Here is a 7,049-nt window from a genome sequence, read left to right on the forward strand (position 1 = left end):
CAATGAGCTTTAATCTACCAGCAACCACTGACTTTTTTTTCCGTTTCCCTTTATACCGTACCAAATTTTCTGTATTCACTTTCAACATAACCACACTTTTGTTTCGTAGAAAAATCACAGTACGCACAACGGTCTCTGGTATACACACTGTACTAGCGAGTCCGTGGCGGCCGACGCTGCGGTGTTGCCACGATCGGTCTCCGCGCGTTGTTCATTGTGTGCGCCTATCGATGTAGTCATGGGCGAGTGTTAGTGAACTGTGATAGTCCAAAAGTTGACGCTAGATTCGGGAAATCGCATATGCAGAACATTACTTTTCTCGTCCTTGAATAGCAGATCAGTCATTTATGATAAACCTTCCGACCCACGAGACTCCTAGAAATATCGTTTCCCCCTTTGACTAGAGAAGATACGGCCTCAGAGGCGTTCAGGCATAATCCCACGGATGGTAGCTTCGCACCATTGGCCGCTCGACCGAGTGCGTGAACCAAATGTCTGAACCTGCGGTTCCTCTCGTACTGAGCAGGATTACTATCGCAACGACGAGTCATCAGTAGGGTAAAACTAACCTGTCTCACGACGGTCTCAGCCCAGCTCACGTTCCCTATTAGTGAGTGAACAATCAAACGCTTGGCGAATTCTGCTTCGCAATGATAGGAAGAGCCGAAATTGAAGCATCAAAAAGCGACCTCGCTATGAACGCTTGGCCGCTACAAGTCAGTTATCCCTGTGGTAACTTTTCTGACACCTCTTGCTGAGAACTCTTCGAGCCGAAAGGATCGATAGGCCGTGCTTCCGCAGTCTCAACGCGTACTGAACATCGAGATCAAGCCAGCTTTTCCCCTTTTGCTCTACGCGAGGTTTCTGTCCTCGCTGAGCTGGCCTTGGGACACCTGCGTTATTCTTTGACAGATGTACCGCCCCAGTCAAACTCCTTGCCTGGCAGTGTCCTCGAATCGGATCACGCGGGAGTATGATCGACGATCGGCCGAAGCCTCACGCCACTCTTACACGCTTGGCTCTAGAACACTGTGACAGCCGGGAGGAAAGTCCTTGACGCACGCGCTCCGCCTAACCGAGTGAGTGAAGAAACGATGAAAGTAGTGGTATTCCACCGACGATGTTGCCACCTCCCACTTATGCTACACCTCTCATGTCTCCTTACAGTGCCAGACTAGAGTCAAGTTCAACAGGGTCTTCTTTCCCCGCTAATTTTTCCAAGCCCGTTCCCTTGGCAGTGGTTTCGCTGGATAGTAGATAGGGACAGTGGGAATCTCTTCAATTCATTCATGCGCGTCACTAATTCGATGACGAGGCGTTTGGCTATTTTAAAATCTATCGGCGATTAAATGAAGGACGTGGACAAGACAAATACGTGGACAACACGAACACTTGACACACTCCGGACCGCGGGCCCCTACCTCAGCAACAGGAGCTAGCCGATGCCCTGTCGGGGCTGAGGAAGATGTGGACGACGCCTGAAGCCGGTCATTTGGTTGAACCGCACCCAGTTGGTATGTGACCCCTGCATCACCCGAGTGTTGATACCTCCGAGGAGCCTGTCCGAAAGCCCGAGCGAGCAGAGGCTTTGGTGCGATTGCTCGCACCAAACCCCCCTTCATGTGAGGGTGCACGTGGTCGTCTCGATGTTTGCTACCGGGACCGCTGGGTGCGCAGCTACGCCCTCCAGCAAGTCCCGGTTGTCGGCATAGTAACCCCGCTTCTTGGCGTGACTTGTCGAAAGCGGGGTTACGCCTGAGACGACCTGGGCATCGATGATTGCCCCGCGCCCCTCCTTGCTCGCTACGATGTCGGGCTTCCGGTTTCCTTCGGAGGTCTTAAACACCCTCTCCCTCTGGATGTTCCAGCCCTAATCCCTAAGGCCGGCAGCTAGCGTCGCGCAAACCGCGTCGTGACGCTTTACCCTGCCTCCATGCGTTCTCCAGCATTGCTGTATGACGTGGGCAGCGGTCTCCGAAGAGTCGCATCCAGCACGGCAGGTGGTACGCCGGCTGGTGCGTCGCTGCCCACGTGAGGTGCGCACTAAAGTGGGGAGGCAGTTAACTCGGACGTCGTGGTACTGCACGTAATCACGGGCCGGGATAGCATCGGTCCCGTGGTGGACCCAGTTACTGGACAGGGCGCTCGCGGAAGATTTCCGGAGCTCCTGTCCGTCCACCGACTCGTGCAGTACCGTCGCCCATAGCTGCCGACGTGCCTCGGCTGATGGGTCATTGCCCAGCAGCCCGGCTTTGCGCAGCGTGCGCCGGGCCTAGCCAAGTTTACGCTGGACCCTTTGATCTGCATGCGCTGCCCGGGCTGAGGGAAAATCGCTTTGGTTTAATCGGCCGAGGCGGCTGATGATCATTGCCGGAATAAGGGTGGTGAGGGAGGAAATACTCAATCCGTCATTCTTGGCTGAGGCGTGGAAGTAGCCAACCGCCGTGTCGTCGGGGAGCCTAAGCCAGGCGCGTACCGCGCGCCTGACTTGTTGGTCGAGCGACTCGAGCCTTCCTGCCGTAGTCCTACCCAGGGCCAGTAAGTGATAGACCCTGGGTAGCAGGAAGAGCCGCAGCATGGTTAGTCGTTGCTGCGGCTTGAGCGGACCTCTGGTGATGTTATCGAGCTCCGCTCCAAGCTCGGCCTCGACAGTCGTGAGCCCCCCGGGGATGAACTCGCCTCCCAAGTAACTCCACTTCTGGAGCACGCCGGTTTGGGTCAGACGGCCGTCCCGTAGTCGAAACAGCGGTTCGACTACGGTTTTGACCTTCTTCACCTTACCGGCGGGCACCAAAGATAAAGCGGTACACTTGGACGGGTTGAGCATCAGCCCCATGCCAGCTACCGTCTCTTCAACCTTAGCGAGTGCCCTCTGCATTCCCCACTTAGAGGATGTTATTAGGGTCAGGTCATCCGCGAACGCGAGACAGGCAATCCGCTCGCCTTCGAGGATGAACATAACCTCAGAGGGCACGGCCGCAAGGATTTTGTTTGCGATCAGGTTGAAAAGAATCAGCGGGAGGGGGTCTCCTTGACGAACTCCGCGTCGGATTGGTACCGGAGGGGACATTCTCCTGTCCGCCGCCAGCCTGGTGGTAGCGCCTTTGTACAGCTCGGCCACATAGGACACCAAGCCGGTCGGTAGGCCGAGCGGTCCGACGATCGTTGCGAGCGCCCCGTGGCTTACCGTGTCAAATGCCTTTGCGACATCAAGGGTAGCCACGTGAAGCTCGCGACGCAGCGTGCGGGCCGTCCATAAGATGTCGTCAAGGACGGCCGTATTTTCGGCCGTTCCGTCGGCCGCAATAAACGCACGCTGGCGATCGTCGGTAAGGTTGGCGGATCTAAGGCGGACAGCAAGAATGCGGTGGAGTTGGCGAACTACTACCGAGCCAATCGGAATTGGTGGGTAGTCCCCAGGATTTTCCGGTACCTTTTTCTTCGGAATGAAGATAGTCCGGCTCTAAAGGAGTTATCTTGGGAACCCCCCCTTGAGCATGACGACATTATAGGGGAGCGCGCGGGTAGATGGTGATACCGCGCGCCACTGCCTCGCCGTAACCATGTCTGGACCGGGTGACGACGACACGGGTACCTTGATGTCGTCAATCTCCTGAGCGGAGATCGGGTCCCACGTGTACCGTAGCTCGGGTCTTTCGGGCGGGATCCTAGAAGGTCCTGCCCAGTCCTTAGACGGATGTCCAAGGAGTGGGCCCCAGTGCGTGACTAATTCGTCCACGGTGTGGTTGGTCGAACTGGGGCCTCCTTCTAGGATCTCCCGAGCTACGTGACGTCGATGGTTTTTCCACCCGGTCTGGACTCTGGCGTACTCACGACGACGCGGTGTCCTCCTTGACGGCAGCTTTCCATACCTCTGGCGGATTGAGTTTGCGGCCGGCTCACGGCGCCTGGATCCAGCTGCAGCGGCTGCAGGGGGAAATACTCTGCCTAACCACTCGATTATGGCGACGTCTGTATTTCCCCTATCAAGAGCATCATCAGCGATGAAGGCCAACTCGTTGGCACGATGATGCTCCTCCTGCCGGGCTATCACGATCGAGCGACGTAAAGCTCCGGCAAGGTCCTGCCCCCAAGTTGTAGCGGGAGCAGGTGCCGCTGGGGTGGGCGGTGTTACCATTGCTGGATCGGCGGAGGGACAGCGCTCACGCGGTAACGGCAGCGAACGGCTCCTCTGTCATGGTAGTCTAGTAGGAGTCCCAGGGAGCGAGTGGGCAGCCTCTAGTTGGTGCTGGGCTGCCTCAACCATTCTTCGGTAGTCCGGCCTGCGCCGGACCCCTTTAATCGCCTCCTGGGTCCTACCAGGGACCGGAGCGAGAAGGTGTAGGTTCATGAACCTCACTCCTCGCTCGGTGGCCTGAGCCTCCTGGCGTTCCATCATACGCAATTCTTCATCCCTCCATCTGAGCTTGGCGCCGGGCAGTTCAATAGCCGCATTTACATCCACAGGGTACAGTATCCTGCGGTGAACTCCAAGCCCTCGCTTTGTAGCGAAGTCCTGCTCGCAGTCACCGCAGGCATACCGCTTGGGTGCTGGGTCTGGGTCGATAGGGTGCGGTTCGTCTTCAGGGACTGGCGTGGGGTCGTCCACTACCCCCACAGCCACCTCGGGGGGATCGGCTAGCTCCCCCCGGGTGCTTGTTTCAGCAGGCCTGCCGGGCTGAGGCACGCGGCGGGTTCTGGTTTTAATCTTTCTTGTTTGCGGGCCGGCTGAAAGTTAGTGGGGGGGGGGGGGGCTGGCAACCTCCCCCGCCCTTAAGCCCCTGCCGTTTATCGCCCGCCCGCCAGTGGCCGGTCGGTGGGCATATGACGACTCCCCGAGGGGAGCCGTCTTTGGGCGGCCGACAGCCAACCGTCGTTAGCTCGATGCGGGTTGTAATACCCGCACCCATTGCCCGACTCTCACCACGAGGAGGTGACGGTTGGCACATGTGAGTTGCAGCTAGGACGTCGCGAGCACTCAACCACCGCTCCGACACCCAGCCACAACCCACTTAAGAAAGTCAAACTCATGGTTACTCCCGCCGTTTACCCGCGCTTGCCTAGATTTCTTCACGTTGACATTCAAAGCACTGGGCAGAAATCACATTGCGTCAACACCCGCTAGGTCCATCGCAATGCTTTGTTTTAATTAGACAGTCGGATTCCCCCAGTCCGTGCCAGTTCTGAGCTGACCGTTGAATGGCGGCCGAAGAGGACAACGGCAACGGCTAACCGCCGCCTAAGCTTCGCAGCAAGGAAGATCCGCGGGAGGCCAAGGCACGGGACCGAGCTTGGATCCGGTTATTACCACTACCTCGGCCAGGCCCGGCACGTCAGCCAAACCCGCTTCCCGACCAAGCTCGACACGCCCCGATCCTCAGAGCCAATCCTTATTCCGAACTTACGGATCCAATTTGCCGACTTCCCTTACCTACATCACTCTATCGACCTAAGGCTCTTCACCTTGAAGACCTGCTGCGGATATGGGTACGAACCGGCGCGAGACCTCCACGTGGCCCTCTCCTGGATGTTCAAGGTCCGAGGAGAAGATCCGGACACCGCCTCAACTGCGGTGCTCTCCGCGTTCCAAGCCCTATCTCCCTACTAGAGGATTCCAGGGAACTCAAACGCTTATACAGAAAAGAAAACTCTTAACGGATCTCCCAACGGTGTCTCCAGGTCTTTTTGGGTTACCCCGACAAACTCTCATGCGAGGGCCCGACTTGTAAACGGTTCCTCTGCCGGGTTCCGGAATAGGAACCGGATTCCTTTTCGCCCGACGGGTGTGTCACATTACAAACCGCGCGCGCCCACGCCGGGGGGAACGCCGAGCGAGGCCCGACGTTCGCACAATCACCGGCGTCACGACGCGCGTGTCAGGCATAGAAATACACCAACATCGTCATCGGATTTCTCCTAGGGCTTAGGATCGACTGACTCGTGTGCAACGGCTGTTAACACGAAACCCTTCTCCACGTCAGTCCTCCAGGGCCTCGCTGGAGTATTTGCTACCACAACCAAGATCTGCACCGACGGCGGCTCCAGGCAGGCTCACGCCCAGACCCTCCTGCGCACACCGCCGCGACCCTCCTACTCGTCAGGGCTTCATAACGGCCTAGGCCGCCTCGTATGCCGCTGACGGCCGAGTATAGGCACGACGCTTCAGCGCCATCCATTTTCAGGGCTAGTTGCTTCGGCAGGGGAGTTGTTACACACTCCATAGCGGATTCCGACTTCCATGGCCACCGTCCTGCTGTCTTAAGCAACCAACGCCTTTCATGGTATCCCATGAGCGTCAAATTTAGCGCTTTAACTTGGCGTTGCGTTCATCCCACACTGCCAGTTCTGCTAACCAATAGTGGCCCACTTGGCACTCTGATCCGAGATCTCGTGGCTTCATAGTTCAAGCAAGCCAGAGATCTCACCCATTTGAAGATTGAGAATAGGTTGAGGTCGTTTCGGCCCTAAGGCCTCTAATCATCCGCTTTACTGAATGAGACTCATGTACGTTTTGTACGCGAGTGCCAGCTATCCTGAGGAAAACTTCAGAGGGAACCAGCTACTGTATGGTCCGATTAGTCTTTCGCCCCTATACCCAGTTCCGACGATCGATTTGCACGTCAGAATCGCTACGGACCTCCATCAGGGTTTCCCCTGACATCGTCCTGATCGGGCATAGTTCACCATCTTTCGGATCCCAACGTGTACGCTCTGGGTGCGCCTCTTCTCGCAGTGAGAACGAGACGCCCCGGGAGTGCGGGGCCGCATCGTGACGCGGCCCATCCTCCCTCGGTCAGCGCTGGGCTGACCTTGACTTTCATTTCACCTTCAGGTTTGCTCGTCCGAATGACTCGCGCACATGTTAGACTTCTTGGTCCGTGTTTCAAGACGGGTCCTGAAAGTCCCAGCGAACAGCTGGCCAGGCCCGAGGACGGCGCTAGGTCCGACCACCGGGAATCGCTGACCGCGCTTGCGGCGGGCCCGACGCAGTTCAATGCGGCTCTTTACCGTGCAGGTACCGCCGGGCAGACGGACGGGCAACCGGGGGT

General features: G+C 57.5%; 1 pseudogene; it reads right to left on the bottom strand.

Moving 5' to 3' along the window:
- Nucleotides 1–222: 222 nt before the first annotated feature.
- The window catches only part of LOC124304222 (uncharacterized), a 7,478-nt pseudogene continuing 651 nt past the window's right edge, over nt 223–7,049 (bottom strand).

Source organism: Neodiprion virginianus, chromosome 4 (assembly GCF_021901495.1).
Source record: "Neodiprion virginianus isolate iyNeoVirg1 chromosome 4, iyNeoVirg1.1, whole genome shotgun sequence".
Classification (NCBI taxonomy): domain Eukaryota; kingdom Metazoa; phylum Arthropoda; class Insecta; order Hymenoptera; family Diprionidae; genus Neodiprion; species Neodiprion virginianus.